Genomic DNA, 20,816 nt, shown 5'->3' with positions numbered 1-20,816 from the left:
AATGTACAGGATGAGTTAAATGCACAATTTCCTTCCTTTTTATATATGATAGCAGTGAAAGGATATGTTTTAATTTGTGGACCACCGCCCCCAGGACCATTTCAACAGCTTTGAATACCTGAGAAAAATATCAATTGCTAAGCCAAAATTATCCTTTTTGTAGGAGTCTAAAATATAATAATTCAGACTGAAGAGAGAACTCATCTGTAGGTTCCAAGTCTCACACCATAACCCATCAATGAGAATCTTCACCTCTGAGCCAAAGATGATTATGCCATTTCAGATATGGTTGCCATTTTACTGCTTCAGGAAATTACACAGATGAAGTAAAAGCAATATTTAAAAATTAAATACAATTTAATTATTGCCTACTGTATCTGATACTTTACTATATTCCTTATGTACACTTGGTTCAATCACCTCATTTTACAGATGAGATAAGAAAACTGAGGCTCATAGAGAGTGATTTGATCAAGGTCATTCAGCTAATGCACGGCCAGTATAGGTCTAGACCCTTTATCTCTCCGTCTGATGAGCTTGTTAAAGACTCCCCAAGGAAATCTCAAATATTTTTATAGAACACTGTTAATAGAATCTTGTATGTTAAAGACCCTTAGTTCTCTAGCCACTACAGATATTTGCATTCCTGTCCTGGGTATTGTCAACAGCTCTTATTGATCAGCTTTAGAGATAAATATCAAAGGTCTGAATGCAGAGGACTGTTAGGAAAGTTGCTGCTTTAAAAAATTCTCTCTCATTTTCTATCCAAAAGAGACACATTTGGAATATCTGACTTAGCAAGGCAAAGAATTGTTTGGGATGGGTAATTGCCAGTTTGACATTTGTTATTATGGCTTTGTCATTTTTACCCTGTAGTTTATGAAATCTGCTATTGTATATTGCCCAAAGGCTTTTAAAAATCAATGGTTGCATTTTAAAGCATATAGAATAAAATAAATTAAATGCCACAATTCACATTGTATAATTTTAAGACTTTGGGGAAGCTGGGCATATCAAGGTCAGGCTATTCCTGGGGTATTAAGAATACTAGAAGATATTGCTTCCAGCTCATTGTACTTTCTATATATTTTATGGTGTGAATTTTACTACATAAACGTACAAATGAGAATATATTAGTGAATATACACAGATAGAAGATTTTTGAAATTTAATGCTGCTGAGGTAGCAGCACCAGCATTTAAGGATCTTGACTTATGAGAGGACTGTAGACATCTGGTGTCCTTTCTGTCATCTCATCAAAATGTAGAATAGAGAATTAAGAACAGGGAGGAGCTGTGTTTGCATGAATTGAAAGACTTTGTAGTCACTCCAAATGCTTATGAAATCTCAACCATGAAATTAAGCTTTTTTCCTCTATATGCTTTTATAATATAAGCCAATGTTCTTCTTCATGAAGGTAGAATAGAATTTATTGACACATTTTTCTGGAGCTTGGCTCACTAAATAAAAATTTTCAAAAGAATTTAAGGTTGAAACAATTTAAAATATTATCTTTTTATATTTAAATCACTGACTAGATTGTAACCACCTTAAACTGTATTACAGATTTCCTGAGGTGGGGATCTGCACGTGTAATTTGTTTTAATCTGACAAAACATGCAGCCCAGCAATGGGCATGCAGAGGAGTGCTATTGGCACATACTGGGATGAAGTGAGTCTTGGCCACTCTACTACTACATAGTCAAGAGCCAGTCATTCTCATTCTAGTTCCTCTCAGAGTTGTGAAGAATTTGGCATCTACTTGTCCATTCAACAAGTTGCATTTTGTCTCCTACTGTATGCCTAAGGATGACATAAAAATTAAAAGCATAATTAGTATATTCTTCTTGATTTTTTTTCAGCTGCTAAGTTTCAGAATGCCTTGTGATAGGTGACTTTCCCAAAGAGGTGTATGTCTTATGTGAATTTGGCCCCAGGTGATTTAACCTCCCAGTGACCTTGTCATTAAAGCCCCTTCTCTTGTCCATTGGACAAGGATGCCCAGTCCCAGGACAGCATTTCTGCTGCGTTTTTGATCTCAAGTCTTGGCGCCTGCTCTTCTCACTGGCTGCTTTCTCTCTTAATGGATACAGACCTGCATGATCTCTTCCCCAGCTTAAACTTTTTGACTCCTTCCTTTATAAATTTATGAGATGCTATCTCTACATAGAAGATTTTGTAAATAAAACTAATATAGTAAGACATAATTATGTAAAATTATCAAGCCTTTGAGGTGGCAGGACCCTTTATTCTGTGGTTTCTCATGGTTCATGTTGTCTTCATTGCCATATAATTGGCCTTGTCTTTGATGTTTATTTGCTATGGATTTCTTTGTTTCTCCTTTATTGTATCTTTTTTTTGCATTCAAATATAACTCCTCTTCTACTGGTGTGCAGATTTGCTTCATGTCACTCCGTGAGGAACTTATCAGTCCACTATGATATGCCTATCACTTATTGGACACTGTGAGAATGATGCCCAAATATACTTGATGTAGCCTGTACCTAAAGTTTCTAAGGAGCTTAGGAACTTGGAGAAGATGTTTCTGTTTTTTCCATGCCAGTCTAGGTCATGGATACTGGAAAATTGAAAGCTCATTTGTACATGTTTAAGCTGAAGGAGAATGTTGATATTCCCTATTGTAATATTTTCTCTGTGTCTTTACCCTCGTTGCTTTTCTGAGAGAGACAGAGGAGGAAGGCAGTCCTGGAAAGGGCTTTTTTGCCTCTCTAATTCACATCTTCTGTGCCAGCTGTCATTACTGACTCCCTTAAAGTAAAAGGTCATGACAGACTAATGCTTTCTTGAAGTATTGCTGGTAAAGCTGCGATCTAGTGCATCCTCTCTTCCATTTGTTTCCCCTATTTCCAGGCAAGGCTTAGAAATGCTTAGTAGGACCTTGATACATAGTCGCCTAGGAAACAGTGACTTATTTTATCTAAAATATTGTATCATAAAGTGTGTTGAGAAATTTCAAAATAAAAATAGCTAAAATCTGTTAAATACTTACCCTGTGTCAGGCTTTAATGAAAACCCTTTACCATATTAAAGTTTAATCCACACAACACCCTCCTAAGTTGGTACCTTGTTGTCTTCCTCATTTTATAGATGACAAAGCAGAAGCATGGAGAAGATAAAGATGGATCTATATACTTATCTTTCCCAACACCCAGATTTAGTAAGTGGCAGAGCTGGGATTTGAACTCGGGTCAGAATAGGTCTTGAACCACTGTGAACCACTCTGTTAATCACACGCTCCTTTGAGCAGGAACTAAACATAAGCATTTAGATAAGGAAACGTGCAAATAAAGTGACTTGACTTTGAGGGGTTAATAATTATCGACCTATACTATTTAGTAGTTTTAGGTTCTTGGCTCAAATAATTATTTAGGGAAACAATGAGAAAATGAGAATACAAGTCAGGGTGTTAGGAATGAATTAAGGCAAAGAGCTACCAGCTCACCAGCATGACTTCAGATGGCTTCCAATATACAAAACAATGGCTGCCAATGCCAAAAAGCTTTATTCATATTTTCATGACTTTATCTTAAGGCATTAATACCAGTTAAAATCCCAGATGTCCTAATGGGGAAGCAGGGAGGGGGGCGTGGGGAGGGAGGGAGGGCAAGGATAAACTGAAATTCTCTTTCAACCAGTGATTTACAGAGCTATGCAAATCACAGAGTGACAAGTACCTATGCTTTAACAGAGGTGTCTTGGGGTCTGATTCTCTGTAAGCAGAGCCTAAGATGGGATTCTTGGGCAGGTGTGGTAGTGAGGGAGTGCTCTCAAGTGAAACCTGTGAGAGACTAAGGGACACAGGACAGGGCAGGGGAAGGACAGCCTCGGTCTGATCCCATGGGGAGCTCTGGAGCAGAAACTCTCCATGGAGTTGAGGAAAGCGGCTGGCCTTTTATACCCCAGATAAGTCCGTCATTGACTTATTCCCCTACCACCCTCTCCTTCCTAGTATAGCCTCCCAGACATTTCCAGAAGACTTGGCTCCCAGAGGCTAAGAGTAATTCTTGAAAGAAGGAGACAGCTGTAAACAGTTGGCAGCCACACTTATAGCAGCTGGGGAATGAGTGACCCTATAAAAGGAAGGGGTGATACAAAGGCACCCCAACACCATGTGCCACAAAGGACTTCCACAAAATACTCTGAGAGAACAGAAGAGGAAAAGATAAATTCCACCTGGTGGTGATATTTATAGTTATTAACAGCATAGTATGAATAAGGCACTCAAGAGTTATAAAGGGGTGTGTGTGTGCGTGTGTGTTTGTGAGAGAGAGGGAGAGAAGGAAGAAGAAAGCATTAAGTGGAAAAGGGAGACATGGAATGGATTGCCTACTTCAAAATTCTGCTGTGGTATTTAAAAAGCTTAATTACATAGGTTTTTAGAATTCACCAGAACAAGAATGAGGACCATTGATAAGGTGACTAGATTACATGTTCTCCCCCTTGGAAGATCATAATTAAAAACCACCTTTGGTTTTCTTTTTTGTTTTTTAAAATAACTTTGTGGCTTTAGCCTGTTAAGCACATATCACAACCATGAGTTTATTCGACAGGCCACCCTGGAATGGACAATGTCCTGTCTGCAGATATCTCAGGTCAGCCAGTTTGAGAAGTGGACACCTTTCTGGATGGATGGCAGGCAGAAGATAGGGATCACTGGAAATACCAAATGCCCCCTAAGTGTAGGGGTGAAAGGAAAGCCTCCCCTTCACCCTCCGACTGTTTGAAAATCAACTGAGAAAAGGAAGATTAATAGGATAACAAGCATATAAATTTATTTGATCATAGTTTAAATGACTGGGAACCTTTAGAATGAAGACCCCAAAATACAGAGAAACCATCTGTTTGTGTGCTTAGGTTCAACAAAGAAGTATGGATAGTCATATAGAAATATGACTGGGTAAAAAGGGTCTGATCTAAGGCTCATAGACTGAGTGGAGGGACCCCTCAAGGCCTCTCTGTTCCGATTCTTCTTGGCCTTTCCGTGCAGCATTTCTTCCTCCTGGGTATAAGGCAGGACTCTGTTTGGAATGAGGGTCTTAAGTCCTATAATCAAACAGGGTAGGTCAGAGAATTTCTTTATGGCCAGTTTTCACACGGAAAGGTAGAGGGAAAGAGAGTAGTATTTAGGTCTCATGGCTGGCTTCAGGGAAAGGGGGTTCTGGTTTCCGTGACTCACCTTGGGGAAGGAGGATTCTGATTTCTGCTCCTAGCCGTGGGGGAGAAGGAGAGGCCAGAGACGAGAGAGCAGGAGGTCAGAAAGAGTCCTTTGCTTCTGAAGCTTTCATTTGGGTGTGGTTTTCTGAGCCCCAAGAGAAGCTTCCCAACAGCCTTGTAGATAACATGCCTAAAAAAGGATGATAATTCCACCAGTGCTAATAATGTAGAGATTTGTAGCACAAATATTTATTAAAAAATATCTAATTTAAAAAAATTCCTCCCTGGTTTGTTTGCTGTACCATCTGGTTCCACACTTACTGGAGCAGTATTAGCATAATTAAATTAGCGCTTTCTCTCTCACCTTCCTCTGTTCTGGCATGTACTGTAATATATCCATTTGGGGGGACAATATTGTTTGACAAGGTATTTATAAAATTAAATTAGTTATATTCGTTATTAATGTAATCTGAAATAAAGGATGGGCTCTTGAATGATCCTTAATGACTTTTTCAAAGAGAAAGCAGAAAAAAAAAAAGATCAAGCTGATTGTTATTACTATGATGTTGTTCTGTTTTTTCTTTTTTCCAAAACATGGATAAATTAAGTGACTGTAAATTTTCAACAACAATGAATAAGCTGATGAAGATCAAGGTGATGCCTTCAAGTGCTCATCAAATTCCAGGCTTAGGGCCAGCCTCCTTGTGTAGCACTTGTAATCTGTTTTCTCCTGCCAGAAATCATGTTTCTCAATCCTGTTTTGCTCAGCATCTTAGGCAAATCATGGTTTGAATTGTTCACATGATTTTAATATAATATTCAGCAGTCTTTTCTTAAAGACTCAGTTGCTGTACATTTCTTCCACAAAGAACACCACCTCCTTGATCATAGTACCCGTAATTATAGCAGGGGGATGTTCATGACCTTTGTCTAAACTACTAGGTTTGGCTACAGATTTAGTTTCTGAATCACAGTCATGATCTTAAGTATCTCTTAGAAGGGCCAGATGAGAAATGAATGTTTACTACATTTAATTTTTTTTTTTTTTTTTTTTTGAGACAGAGTCTCACTCTGTCACTTAGGCTGGTGTATAGTAGCATGATCTTGGCTCACTGCAACCTCTGCCTCCCGGATTCAAGCGATTCTCCTCCCTCAGCCTCCTGCCTCCTGAGTGACTGGGACTACAGGCGTACACCACCACGCCCGGCTAGATTCTGTATTTTTAGTAGAGACAGGGTTTCACCATGTTGGCCAGGCTGGTCTTGAACTCCTGATCTCAAGTGATCCAGCTGCCTCAGCCTCCCAAAGTGCTGGGATTACAGATGTGAGTCACCACTCCCAGCCTAATTTTACAAGCATTTACTTTGTTTCATCAAAATATCACTGGAATTCTGGTCGACAACACGTTACAAGGAGTGAATAGTCTTCCTCCAAAGCAGTTACTTTGGGAGAAGCAAAACTCTACCAAAGGGTGGTGATACTGACAGTTTTGCTTAAAAAAGAATCTGAAATCTCTTTACAATTTTACAAAGCAGAATTATGTCAGCTAAACTGTCATCTTGACTAATTCCTCCCCTTACTTTGGCCCAGCATTTCCACTTTACTTCCCACTTTCTCTCTAATTAAATTAGTTGGTATATTCTTTCAATTGCTGTTGCCACCTGTGGATCTTTCCTCAGTCCTGGGCTCTGACGGTCCCTGTGTTTGTGCCATTGACTTTCTGATCTCTAACTCCAGTGGCTGGTCTGCACAGTGTGTGGCTTGACTCCTCTGGCAGCCTTTGACTGTGTGGGCTGTCCCCTGAATCCCCCGCTCTTCCCCAGACTCACTATCTCCCACTGGTTTCTGGTGCAAATCTCCTCTCTTTTAAATCTCTTGGCACTTTCTTCCTTACGTTGGTTATGAGCTCATCCTCTGCTGGCCCCGCCCTTAAACAGGGGCCTCTCTCAACCTTTCTCTATAGGTCTCTTGTGTTCTCACTCCACACAGGGTAGGAGTTGAAAGTTTTAGAAGTGGAATAAAACCTAGGTTTGAATCCTGACTCTTCTTCTTATAGGCTCTATGACTTGGGGAAAGTTATTTAAAATTTCAGAGGCCCCATTTTCTTATCTATAAATTGGAAGCTATAATATTTATTCCATCTTGAACAACCTAGAGAATTATGTGATTTTTTAAAGTACTTTGCATAGTGCTGGTATGTAGAATAAACTCATTAAAAATGATAGATTTGGCTTTAATCTCTGGATAAGGGGTACTTGTTTTGTTGTATCTCTAGGACCGGAATAAGTGTGTGGCACGTGGTAAGCAGTCACTCAGTGGTTGCTGAATGAATGACTGTCCAACAAAAAAACTTTCAATGAAATAGTGACTCCCAAATCTGGTTGATTGTACTGGTTTCTCATCTAAATTCTAGACCCCAATTTCCTAACTCTTTCCCTGTAGCTTTATGATGTAAAAGTGTCAGACAAGTTAACAGAATGATTTGCAAATCGGACAGCCCCCTTTCCCCAAATCAGAATAGGTTTGGAGAGACACTATACTGTGGCATGGTCAGAGAGGATTTATGGACAGAAAAAAAGAAAGTGACACACAAAAAATGCAAGTGTGGTACAGAAACAGCAGGATTGGTTACAGCTCAGTGTTTGCCTTATTTGAATATGGTTTGAACAGTTGGCCGCCTTTGGCCAAAACACAGTGATTGGTACAAGAGTAGGTTACAGTCTGTTGACACAGTTACAGTTCTCTATGTATGGAGAAACATTTAGGCTGGACTTAGAATATGTAAGGAGACAGCATTAGACTAAATTGTATTTAACACCAGACATCTCAAGGTAACCATGTCCGCGAATATGCTCTTTTCTAGCCTGTATCTCCTTTCCTATTAATACTACCATCAGTTAACTGCATGCCATCCTAATGTCGCTCCCCTTTTCTCTGGTCTCCCATATCTAGCTGGCTTCCAGGTCCTAACTATCTTTACAATTGGCCCTACCCACTGTTTCCATAGACTCTGCCTCAGTTCAGACCCATCCCTTCTCATATGCATTATTCCTCTCACTTCATAACTAGCCTCCTTTTAGTCTTGACTTAAAGCATTACCTAAGCTGATCCAAGAGCAAACTTTATAAAACTCAGAGTCATCTCAGTTGCATAAATGATATAGCTAAACACCATACTCTGAGGAAGTGTTCTCCCAGCTGACCAGGAAATGAGTTTAGAGTTTAGGCAGGTTCTGGAATTTAGACCTTCTGCTTTTCACGCCTAAGCATCTTCCTTTGACCACAATGCCTCCCCATAGGGAAACAGATGCCAGGACTCCAGCAACTTTTTTAAAGGGCTACATTTTCATGTAAGAAAAGTTCAAGGATCTTTTATCATTTCATTAGTTGGGGAAGCTAAAACAGTGCACAGAATTTAGGTCGTAGACGCACGACAGTGGCAGTGCCTGTGCAAGTTCTCAAATCTGAATCACGAGTTTGCTGCTTTTCTCTTGACCCTTTCTGCTTCTCTGAATTTACAAATGTGCATGTGAGAAAAAATGCTTCTCTTTAAAGATCCAAGGGTAAGAGAGAAAATAAGAATCCAGATAATAAAGTATAGCTACAAAAGGGAGCCCACTTAGTTTGGAAAAACCATTACTGTATCAGAATGATGTATCTGCAAGTGACTTGCATGAACATATTTTATGTGCCCGCCAGCATGTTTTTTGTGGTTCCCTGCAGCAGATATTGCTCTTTTATTACTCGTTAGCCACTTAAAATCCAGCCCAATTTTAACAGTGCTAAAAGAGCAGGAAAATTTATTTTAAAGGAAAAGGCTACATTCTTCTAAACTGGAGTCATAATATTAATACTTAAAATGCATGGCAACATGCTGGGAAAATGGGATAGTTATTTAGATATATTATAAAATGTAGCCCACCACTTTGATGTGATTCACTACTATTTCACCAAACCAATTTAACAGTACCCTGTAGAGAGGGAATAGTGCAATTAAAATTAGTAACAGAGATTTTCACATGCATAGATCTAAATCAGGGTAGGTTGATAATGAATTAAGTAATTTTGCTTCCTTGTGAAGTCAAATCCATAATAGATTCATCCAGGATGGAATTCATGTTTAAAGGACCTGTCTACTCACAGTATTCTGACTCAATTGACAATATTCCTGGTTGTTTTCCTTCCTTTCTTTTTTGCTTTTTCAGTTTGGCTTTGATGGCAGAATTTAAGTACATAGTCGTAATAAATTAGTATAATCTGACTATTTGATCTGTTTCAACAAAGGCCAAGTCTTTTCAAAACGTAATTTCACAAACCTAATTTTTAAGAAATCAAAGCCACACAGCTATATGTGACTCCTTAGATATAATAAATATATACTCTATAACTTTTTGGTATGAGAGCACACAATAAAGTTATTCTCAGATTCCCAGTACTTAGTTTCCTATGAAAACACCAAAGGTACCTACCTTGATTTCACCCTACTGGGTTACTTCATATTGATACTTACAGTTTCATGCTTTCTGTTCTCAGGTGAACTGTGTCTGCAACAGTAGGCAGCAGCTATACACTTGGTGTGGATGGCTACATCATCATTAGATCTTAGGTTATGTTAGTCATTTCTACATGGAAAGTAGGGTTAATTTGACCTGAGATAGTTGATAAAGAGCTGTGAATATACTATTTCTGTGACTTGTAAAGTGTTAAATGTACTTACCAGGAGAACACAGAAGTAGAGAGGATGGGAATGAATGCAGTTAACACAGTAATTAGAAGGAAGGAATTACTCTTTGTTCACCGTGGCTATCTGCAAGGTTTGCGTAGTATCTCTTACAGATCTTATCTGAAATTGGTAACCTTCTGCCATACCAGAAGGAAATGCAAAACCCCCCATTTGTTATAGTCCTCCCATCTCTCCATTATGAATAATAATATTTATTTTTAATAATGGTGTCCCAGTTTTAAGGAACTATTTTTTTTTTTGAAAACTCATGAATTTGAAAGCCATAAAAGTGTTGATTCTAGGATAAATCTCAATTTTACCACTTCCTAACTCTGAGATCCTAAACAAGTTACTTCTTTTTTTTTTCCTGAGCTTCATTTAATTCCTTCATCTGTAAAGTGAATATAATAATGGTAATTATTTCACAGGATTATTGTGAGGATCAAAGATAATGAACATATCATACTTGGCATATAGAAGGTAATTTATAAATTATTACAAACAGAAATTATAATGATTATTTTCTCATGCTTTAAGATAAATGATACTATGACAGCAGAATGTCTGTAAACATATAAATACTCTTCTCATAGAAAATTTTGTTTCTTCTAAGGTAGAATTCTGGCTTTCTGAGAGAATGATTGGTAGACTGTAAAATTTCTTGATTTGTTGATTCACTCACGAAACACTCATAGAGTGCCTACTATGTAAACATAACAAAGCCATACCCCCACCAGAGCTTACATCCTAGCAGAGAGAGAAATAGACAGATGCACATATAATGCCATGATAAATGCTACAAAGAAAAATCAAGCAGAATTGGGTGACAGAGAGTAATAGGGGATGATATTTTAGATAGTGTTCCAAGTATTTTTCTTTTACAAAGAAAATCCAGAGACATAAAAATAGCCATTAACAAAAGAAAGACCCTTATTTCTATTTTAAAGAGTTGCTTGATTCCCAGTGGATGTGCCAAAGTGTGGAGGCAGTGTGGTCAAATGGGGGATGCATGGGTGTTGACAAGCAAGAAATCTCTCTAGTCCCAGCTCTGGCACTGATTAACTGGCTACCATATGCAATTCGCTGTATCTGAGTTTCAATTATTTATTTTTCAGAATTATCAAGTACTCATTTAGTGCCTACTGTATGCTGGGTACTTGGAACAGGCAAATGAACCAAACAAAACCCTGCTTTCATGGAACTTACCTTCTGCCAGAGAAGAACATCAACAAATACATATGTGATATTAGTAACAGTGCTTTAAAAATATAAGGGGCTGGATAAAAGGAGTAAAGTACAATAGGGGATGACATTTTTGATGGGATGCCAAATGTTTAGCTTCTCTGAGAGGCAACATTTAAGCAGGAACCTCAATGAGGTGATAGAGCAAGTGATACAGATCCCTGAGAAGAGGCCACAGAGGGGCCACATGCAGAGCCCTCATGGGAGTAGGCTTGATGGAATCTGGGAAAGGAAAGGAGGTTGGAATTGCTGGAGCAGAATGAGAAAGGGGTGAGTTTGGAGTGGTAGCCGGGACCAGACAGAGGCTTTGGATTTTCTAAGAGGGAAGGGAGGATGTTGGGAGGGTTCAGGAGGGGTACAGACCTGGTCTGAGTGATAAAAATATTATGCTAGTTCCTGTGTAGAAAGTATACTAGGAAAGGTTAAAGTGGAGGCAGGGAGACTAGTTCAGAAGGCTGTTGCAGAGGTTTGGGTGAGAGAGAAGGGTGGTGTACACTAAAGTGTGGTGAAGGGGGCGAGAAGGAATGAAATTCAGGATATATTTTGTAGGCTAAACTCAGCATAATCTGTTAATTGGATGTGCATTTGAGAGAGACGAAAGAAAGACAAGGCTGTTTACAAAGCTTTTTCCTGAGCTATTGTGAAGTCCTTGGGAAATACACGAGTTTGGAATGGAGAGAATCTGGAGTTCAACTCTGCACAAGTTAACTTTAAGGAGATGTCAAGTCAATACAATGGGATGTGAGTCTATAGTAAGATTGGAGGTTCAGACTGGAAGTATACATTTCAGAGTTATGAGTATGTATCTGGCATTTACAGTCAAAGGGCTACGTGATGTCACCTAGAGGTAAGTGTATAGAGAAGGAAGAGTTTTGGGAAAGGATCTCTAGGACCTGCCAATATTTATAGATCAGAAAATGATGAGAACTTTGAGAAGATCCAGCCAATGACTTGATAGGACAATAGGAAGATTTCAGAGTCCTAGAAGCCAAGTAAAAAAAAAAGTATCTCAAGAAGAATAAGGGGAAAAAAAAATGATGTGAAAGATACAACAAATATATGAAAATCATTTTGAGGATATAAAAACCACTACTCTAACAATTCTTGTAGCTCTTCTTCATTTTACAATCTGGTGTGAATAAATGGTACTAACTTTCTAATTACAGTACTTAAAGATCGAGCATATCTCTAAAGCATGACTGACAAAAAAAGGAAAGTAAACAGATTTTAAATTAAAGCATTCTAACTTCAGTAATATTCAACTCAAATATATCATACCACATTTTGAAGTAAATGCTTTTATCTTAAAAAATGTTAAGAAGCTCTACGTAAAATTTTAATGTGAGTATGTATATAATTTGCATGAGCAGAAAGGACACGAAGATTTTCTCTTGAAGAACAGCATAATAATAGACATGAAAAGAATCACAAACATCACAGTTAAATGAGGTCAAACCCATGAAATAACTCTGCTGTAAATATTTCTAAGTTAAAAAGCTTATTCCTATGTAAAAGTACTAGTGGTTCTCAAACTTCAGTGTTATTCAGAATCACCTGGAGAGCTTATTAAACACAGATTTCTGGGCCCCACCCTCAGGGTTGCTGATTCAGTAGGTCTGGTTTTGGCCTGAGAATTTACATTTCTAACAAGTTCTTAGGATATTTGATGCTGGTGGTTCCGGGACCATACTTAGAAATCTCTGGATAAGCCATAGCTCCTAGGGCAGAGCTCCTCTTTGCTTTGTGTTTGTTAAAGGTAATAATAATAATAACGACTATTTCATTTAATAATGTACCAGGCACCATGCTAATCATTTTGAACTTATTTCATCCTAAAAAGAATCCTATGAGATAGGTGTCACTTTAGGTAGATGGACACAGAGGTTGGAAGGATTTGACTAACTTGCCTAGAGTCATCAGCTAATCACTAATGAAGCTGCCAATACAACTTTTCTCTGCCAGAACAATACTGTGTAGAGTCTTGTTCCTCAAAGTGTGGTCCGTGAATCAACCTCATTGATGTTACCTGGGAGCTTGTTAGACATGCAGCATCTTAGACATACTGAATCAGATTCTGCAATTTAACAAGATGTTCAGGTGATTCATACCACCTTTTCACCCTGGAATTTGAAAAGCACGGGGGTAGAGAGCTTTTTAGCGTAATTCTGAGCACATAGGCAATCAAGAAAACATTGGGGGGAAGGAAGAGTTCAGAAAAATAGTTGGGATCTTGCATTATATAATATCAGAATACAAAGTATTCTACCCTTGAATGAAATATTAGAAATGCTCAAAATAGCAGGTTGAATCACACAAAATTGCCAGTATTTAACTCTTTTTGAACTGCAAAAAAATCAGTTTAAAAGCTAATAATTAGAGTGAGGAACCCAAATTGAAGTGTCTGTGAGACCCAAAGATAGATTGCAAATGAATAATGGCAGCTGATATGCTTTAATGACAATGAATTAAAAACAAATGTCGGAAGCCCTGCAGCCTAACACTGTGTATAGGCAAGCGTGTATGCTGAATGGGCGTGGCCTGTTACCTTGTAGTTCTTGAGTTCTGGCTGAGAGTCTCAGCACACAAGAAGCTTATCTCTGAATAGCTTCCTTGGTAGTGGGTACCTGTCCCAGGATCAGTACCTGTTTCCACCCATTTATTCCAGTGTGGTGATTAACATACCCCCTTTACACTCAAGGGTCTCCTTTTGGGTGATAAATTGTATGGCCACCCAACTTATAAGAAACTTGGAAAAAAGTAATGTTCAGAAAAATAGGTGTGTTAAAATAATTGCAAAATTGATTTTAACTATATATGTTTAAGATTTAAGCATAAATATTGTAAAATGAAAGAAAGGTTGTTTGTTACAGTTGACTCCAAGATTAAGAACCATGCCAATACTGAGGAAAAAGCAGATGATGAGCATCGGTAAACCTGAGTTTTGACCACGGTTTTGCCACTATCTATGAGACACTGGAAAAGTCAGTGAAGTTCCCTGAGTCTCTGTTTGCTTATCTATGAAATAGAAATAGTAAAGGCTGCTTTACTGACTCTGATGGCACATTGTGTGGATTACATAACACAGATGGAAACATTTTGAAAGCGTTAAGGAACTACAGAGGGTGTTCCCACTGGGCCAATAATATGTTGTCAAGAAAGGAAGAAGTAGAAAACAGGTAACTTCTCAGAAAGTACAAAAAGGATATTCTACTGCTTCAAATTAAACTCAAAAGGTAACTATTGGTAACGTAGCTAGTTCCCTTCTTTACATGGGTGGTTGTGGGTGAGTCACCACTCAAGTTCAGTGAATTATGCCGGGAGATACTCTGCCCATCATAGCTTATCATTAGTATGTCACCCAGTTAGCAATTATAATCAGAAGGAATTTACAAGAAGTGAAAGTAAAATACCAAAACTTAATGTAAAACCATTACTCCTTATATATACCAAATTCTTGTTGAAACAAGTTATTGACTTTTGTATGTAACTGGATTTTTGCCTCTGATACTAAGGACATAAGAGTTCATATGATGCTCTCCTCTCTTTACGACAGTGAAACTGAATACGTTTGTCTGAGGGTTTTCTGGGAACCATTTGTTTTGTAGTCAGTGCCTTTTTTCTACACTCTGTAGGACCTTTTTAAGGAAAGATAGCAAACAAAGCAAAGACCTTCACTCGACATCTTGTCATGGGATCTGGAGATGATAGGTTTCTTAGATTTCCTGATGGCCTTAGGAAATTTATTGACTGTCATCTTTAGAATGTTTTGTGACAGATGATTTAGAAATAGATATTTTAAGCATTTTTTTCAGGCTGGGCATGGTGGCTCACGCCTGTAATCCCAGCACTTTGGGAGGATGAGGCAGGAGGATAGCTTGAGGTCAGGAGTTTGAGACCAGCGTGGGCAACATGGCAAAAACTCATCTCTACTAAAAATACAAAAATTAGCCGGGCGTGGTGGTGCATGTCTGTAGTCCCAGCTACTTGGGAGGCTGAGGCAGGAGAATTGCTTGAACCGGGAAGGCAGAGGTTGCAGTGAGCCGAGATTGCGCCACTGCACTCCAGCCGTGCTATAGAATGAGATTCTGCCTCAAAAAAAATTGTTTTTCTTTGCTTATTTTGGCACAATTCTGTACATATCATTAAGTCAGGACTAAGAATTTTTTCTTCTTTTCACAATTTTCCTGGTTTGTTGCCCAGACTGGGTAAAAAACATGTCATAATAAACTGATTAACTTCAATGTATTTTAAAAGTTCTCTGGCTTGAATATTACATTTATTTATCTAGTAGTATGTGTTGACCACAGGTACTTTAATTTTACTTGTGCAAACTTTGACGGTTACAGAATATATGAACAAGAGGCCAGTTGTTTGTGAGTACGGGGTAATCAAACCTGTAACTTACTCTACTTTTTTTGCTAATGCTGGGTACCTCAGTCTTTTCTGTTCCATTGAAGGATAATATTCTAAGTCTGTCAAGTGTCCCCAATAGCCGTATATGCCACAGAAGAATGGCCAAGAACACAATGGCCTTAGAGAAGCAGTAATGCTGAAGCCAGTCTATTTGCTTGAATATATTAGAGTCCATGAAAAGCTTACTCACAATTTAAAAACTGACTTTCTCCTTATTTTCATCTTTTGGATTGTCATTGTTTGTTCAGTTATAAAGTGGCTTGTTGACACCAAATATTTTAATAATTTGATTCCAAGGCTTTGTGCCTATGCCTTTGAGATGCTGGTGTAGTAATTAAACTGTCTTTTAGCTGAAATGCTTGCAAAGCGTCCAGTTCTGTGCCTGGCAGCTGGTGATGCATTATAGAGACATTGAGCTAATCGATTAAAACCGCAGAGGCATGGGAGTTGTCTGACAGCACTGTACTAGGATGAAATTAGTTGGAATTGCATGGTGAAATTAAAGGGAATGCAGCTGATTGCAGCCCTTCTGGGAGAATCCTGGGTGAGAGGGACACTGTGCGTTGATCCCTGCGTAATTAGGACAGCCATGTTTTAACAGTATTTCTAAAGTATTAAAATGGACTGGATAAATCAGCCGGGCTGCTTCCAGTGAACTTGGCATCCATCCACTGTGACTGAAATAACATGAAATTTTTCGGCTGCTAGAGAATGTGAAATTGGACTAATTGTCTTTTAACTAGTCTGCTCGACTGCTAGCCTGGAGCGGGACTGAATAGGGGATAGGCTGGTGGGACTGCAGCTGGGGGATGGGAAACTGAGATTCATGACTATTATTTCAGCCCATCTGAATGGATAACACCATCACATATGCAGACGGCTCTGATTTGTACTGTCTCATCATGAGAATCCCTTCCTAAATATTTTAAAGTCCGTTTTAAAGTGGATGCTTTGATTCAAAGACTACAGAAGCCTAACCCTGTTCCTTTGACTTCTATTATTGCTCATTCCATTCTTGAGATTCCCCTAGAAAAACAAGAGATTTAAGAAACTTGAAAATTACTCATCAGCTGTCCATATGTGACTCTGCCCCACGGTCTATTATGAGCACATTGTGCAGAGAAGGGATGCTGATGGATATTACTGATTCTATGTATCCAACAAAGGCTTGTTCCATAATTGCTGAATGTTATGACTGGTCCATCGTTCACACTTTACATGTGATTAAATAGAGAGCCAGAGAGGATAAATGACATGCCCATGGTCACAGAGTAAGGTCATTTAGGGCCCAGGATTACTATTCTGCTGTTCATTTCATTATAGTGAATTGCCATTGTTACCGGCAGGTAGTAGTGTTTGGCTTAGCATTACATTTTTCTGTGGATCCATAAAGAAAGGCAGAGTTTCTATGATACAGGCATTATTAACAGTCTTTGAGTATTTGGGTTATCCTTTCTTTAACTGGATTGAGGTCACTGAAACTTACTGAAGTGCTATCACTATCAATTTATGTTTCTAGAATATAAAGCACATACACAAACATACACACAAATGACACTTCAACAAGTCTCACAGAGGCATAGGCATCTGACCACATTTTCTTGCCTTCAGAAAGGCGTATTTCCTTGTCACTATCTATTCTTCTACAGATGACTCTTCACAAGCTATTGGAAAGCCTCATACTAGACTGTATCATTTTGGTCCATTAGAGAATTTCTCAGGTTGAATTGTGTTGTGGCATCAGACTTAGTATTTAGGGGAAACAGACAAAATAGAAAGAAAGGAAGAAAACCACTAATCATTGTGCTTACCGTAAGAAAGTTGTTGTGAACATCACATATCAGATTTCCTTTCTGTGAGGACCTGTGGAAAAGGTTTCTCTGTGGTCCTATAAAGGAATAGTTAGGCATCTCGTAACTAGTGTGTCTCTAAATCATGGATGCTGCAAACCCTGTGAGGATCAGTTGTGACCTCCTCCTATCACGTTCAGAAGATTTCTTAGTGTGCACATTACTATTTAATACTTTGTTTATCTTCCTCTTAATTCACCATCCTTTTTCTCCTTTCTTCATGTGTTTTATTTGTAGTTTAATTATTGTATCATGCTATATTGTTTGCATCTTTGTAAACTTATTTAAATCTTTTTCAGAATGAAGTGTAGTATTAAAAATAAAACAATTCTTACACATGCTGTCCTCATCCCAAAGTACAGCCAAAAGATATTAGAGGAAGAAACCACAATATTAGGGGAAATGTACTTCTCTGTCCCCTGGATACCTCACATACCCTCATGTTTGGCTGTATTTTGGGGTCATACTTCAAATGACGTAAGAGCTGTTGTTTCTTCATAGAAACAGTGCTTTATTTTCTTTATGGGGAGGGGGGAGGGATTGCATTGGGAGTTATACCTGATGTAAATGACGAGTTGGTGGGTGCAGCACACCAACATGGCACAAGTATACATATGTAACAAACCTGTACGTTATGTACATGTACCCTACAACTTAAAGTATAATAATAATAAATTAATTTTAAAAAAAGCTTTATTTTCTTTTAAGATTCTTAACTCTATATAATTTCTGCAAACTCCGGAATTTCAAAGAATTTGCATGTAGAAGCAATCACAGAAATGCATTACACAGATATGAGTAGTGTGTGCCAGTATGGGTGGGAAGCTGTAAATGCAGGTCAGTATGAGTATGATACTAATAGAAATGACAAGTCTCTATGTATAGATGCTTGATTTGAAGCCACAAATCTGCCACTTACATGCACTGTTTATTATTAGATAGTAGTCAAATTACAACTCATATTACCTTAAAAATGATTTTATTCTCCAAATAATGAGAAAGAAAGGAACTGTTTCTTAAGGAAAAAGCAAATTCACATTGCATAATATGTATTGTTTATGTGTACTTTCTATGTACCTGTCACTGGTCTACATATTTCATATCTATCTATATATATAATCTTCTCAACGTCTGCCTGTAGTAGTTATGAGCTCCTTCATTTTGCAGATGATGAAGCGAACCCTTACAGAGGTGAAGTACCCCGCCTGCAGTCCTGCACTCACAGAGGTCAGATGTGAGCTATAGAGCCCACGCTGTAACCACTATGCTAGTGTGCACTTTGGAAACGTCCAAGGAGATGGAAAATATATGACTTCCTAAGTGGCTCTCATGCACATTTATTCTCCAAGATTAATTAAGGGGCTTATGGAGCACTCATGTTTCCATTCCTAGCATAGTCATATGGAAAATGAGAACATACTTTAAATAAAATATCCATTTGGCACTCAGAGCAACTTAAGGATCTGATTATCAGAAGTTGTACTCAAATGGCATGAGGAATGAAAACAAATGAATGGGAGTCAGAGCCGCCATAGTCAGAGACTTGGTTCCCTCCATGAGTTCCCACTTCTTTACACATGGATGGGAAAATGACCTTTCTGATTGCTAATCAAATGGGAACATTAGTGACCATCATTTGGTTAAGAATTAGGATTAATTTATTGTGCATTTAAGATGACCTGGAGAATATATGGCATACTCCATAGTTATTGAGTAAAATATTTTCTCCTTCCATTTCATCTTGACCATATAAACTCAATGACCCATCTCTGGAATGGCAGATGGGGCCAACAGTCAACAACAATGAGGCCCAGGGATGCTGTTACACACAATTCCTCTCAAACATGTGTTCCACACTTACAGGTTAGTGAAGGAACTAGGTCTTAGGTTAAATGGACTTACCACAATAAAAACATAATATATTAGACAAGAAAAAAGATTCTGCCTCCTTCTGTAACCTTGTCTCTCTCACAACCCTGTGACATCCTCCTCTTACAGATCCACCGCTTCTCTTTCTCTGTCTTGAGACGTTTGTACCTGCAGTGCCTCCTGCCTGGATTACTGCCCATTCCCCCACCCTTGCTCCCTCTTGTTGAGAAGCCTAAATCTACCTCACTTTTTAAGGAGTCCAAATAGAATTGAAACCTTTATGTATGCCACTCTTTCAACTCCTCCCGCCTTCCTCCTAGTTGTGACTGAATTTGTTGCACTTTGCCAGGAGCACCGGTGGTGCCTTGTAACCTTCCCCATCCCATCCTATCCTACCCTTAACCTTGTCATAGCACCCCTTACACTGCTTCATGGGGTGTCTTTGTTAGTTTGTCTCCCCTCCCCAGGCTGATGAGACACTTGAAGGCAGGGACCATGACTTGTATCTTCCCTGTTGTGCTTTTAATGCCTGGTATATGCCTGAAATACAATCAATGAGTTGAGTTCCAAAGATTAGGTAGCCAGTTAAATGGCTATAGCAGGGCTCACCCCAGCCTCCTGAGTCCAGGGCTCTTTCTACTTCTTTCACAGGTCCTACATAAATCAGTATTTTTACTACTGTATTTCCTCAATAGAATTTCATATAATTATATCTTATACTTTGTAGAGTTTCTTTAACTTAATTACCTTCTAGAAAGTTTTATCGCATTGTGTGGACAGTGCTTTTATTCATTCCTTTATTCGTTCTACCAACTATCTGTGGATACAGAGTTAGTAATGATCGTTGTTTTAAAAAATTCCATGAGACAGATAAACAGATAATGGCATTGTACTGTGTTCATGCCCCCAGATGCTTTCTATTGAAAGGACTCTTAGTTTCTAAATACCTGTGCTTATTGAATGCGGGTAGTTGTCTCCTTGTGGGGTTACTGAATATCGGCTTGAATGAGTGACTCTGCCATCTCCTCTCTAGTGTTGTTTCTTTCGTGCTATTATAAGTGATAATAGCATGAATGTGAGGGCTTTTCTTGGCACTTCTTTTAAAATCAAAATCTGACTTTCTTCTTAGTTTTTTTTATTAGGTAGTTTCTAAGTGCACTACTTTCTTATAGCCTTCTCCACTCTAGTTAGAGGATTGACTTGCTCTGACAATGTGGTTTCTGAAATCACTACTTTTCCCACTGTGAAGAAGATAGAAAAAGAAACAAAGGAATATCCCTTTGATGCAGTGAAAATATGATATTTCTCCATGGTAAAACAGCAGCCGTGGTTTCCGTAAAATCATTTCCTAAGTGGGAGTCGGGCTACTTCCTGAGCAGAGAAGGGTGGTTATCCCTGGAGTCATCCAGAAGATGCATGGCTAGCAATGCTCAGGAAAAATCTAATCTGCAGATAGGATGTTTATCTTTAGATAACAAAAGCCTAGAAATACAATTTGTAAATTTAAAAATAAAATACAGGAATATAGAAAGAAACTTTTCCCTT

General features: G+C 38.4%; 1 protein-coding gene and 1 long non-coding RNA gene across 21 annotated transcripts in view; one reads left to right on the top strand and one right to left on the bottom strand.

The window, feature by feature from the left end:
• Positions 1-20,816, top strand: part of LOC105477952 (neuronal PAS domain protein 3) — an 861,371-nt gene that overhangs the window by 319,171 nt on the left and 521,384 nt on the right. The gene's annotated exons all lie outside the window — the stretch shown is intronic.
• On the bottom strand, positions 4,928-6,975 carry LOC139364316 (uncharacterized). Its single transcript, XR_011625966.1, has 3 exons — positions 6,837-6,975; positions 5,198-5,365; positions 4,928-5,064 (listed from the first exon to the last, which is right to left on the bottom strand). It is a non-coding gene; the product is annotated as an uncharacterized lncRNA (long non-coding RNA).

The sequence above is a fragment of the Macaca nemestrina genome, chromosome 7 (genome assembly GCF_043159975.1).
Source record: "Macaca nemestrina isolate mMacNem1 chromosome 7, mMacNem.hap1, whole genome shotgun sequence".
Taxonomy (NCBI): domain Eukaryota; kingdom Metazoa; phylum Chordata; class Mammalia; order Primates; family Cercopithecidae; genus Macaca; species Macaca nemestrina.
This window is presented reverse-complemented; position numbering and strand designations above follow the sequence as displayed.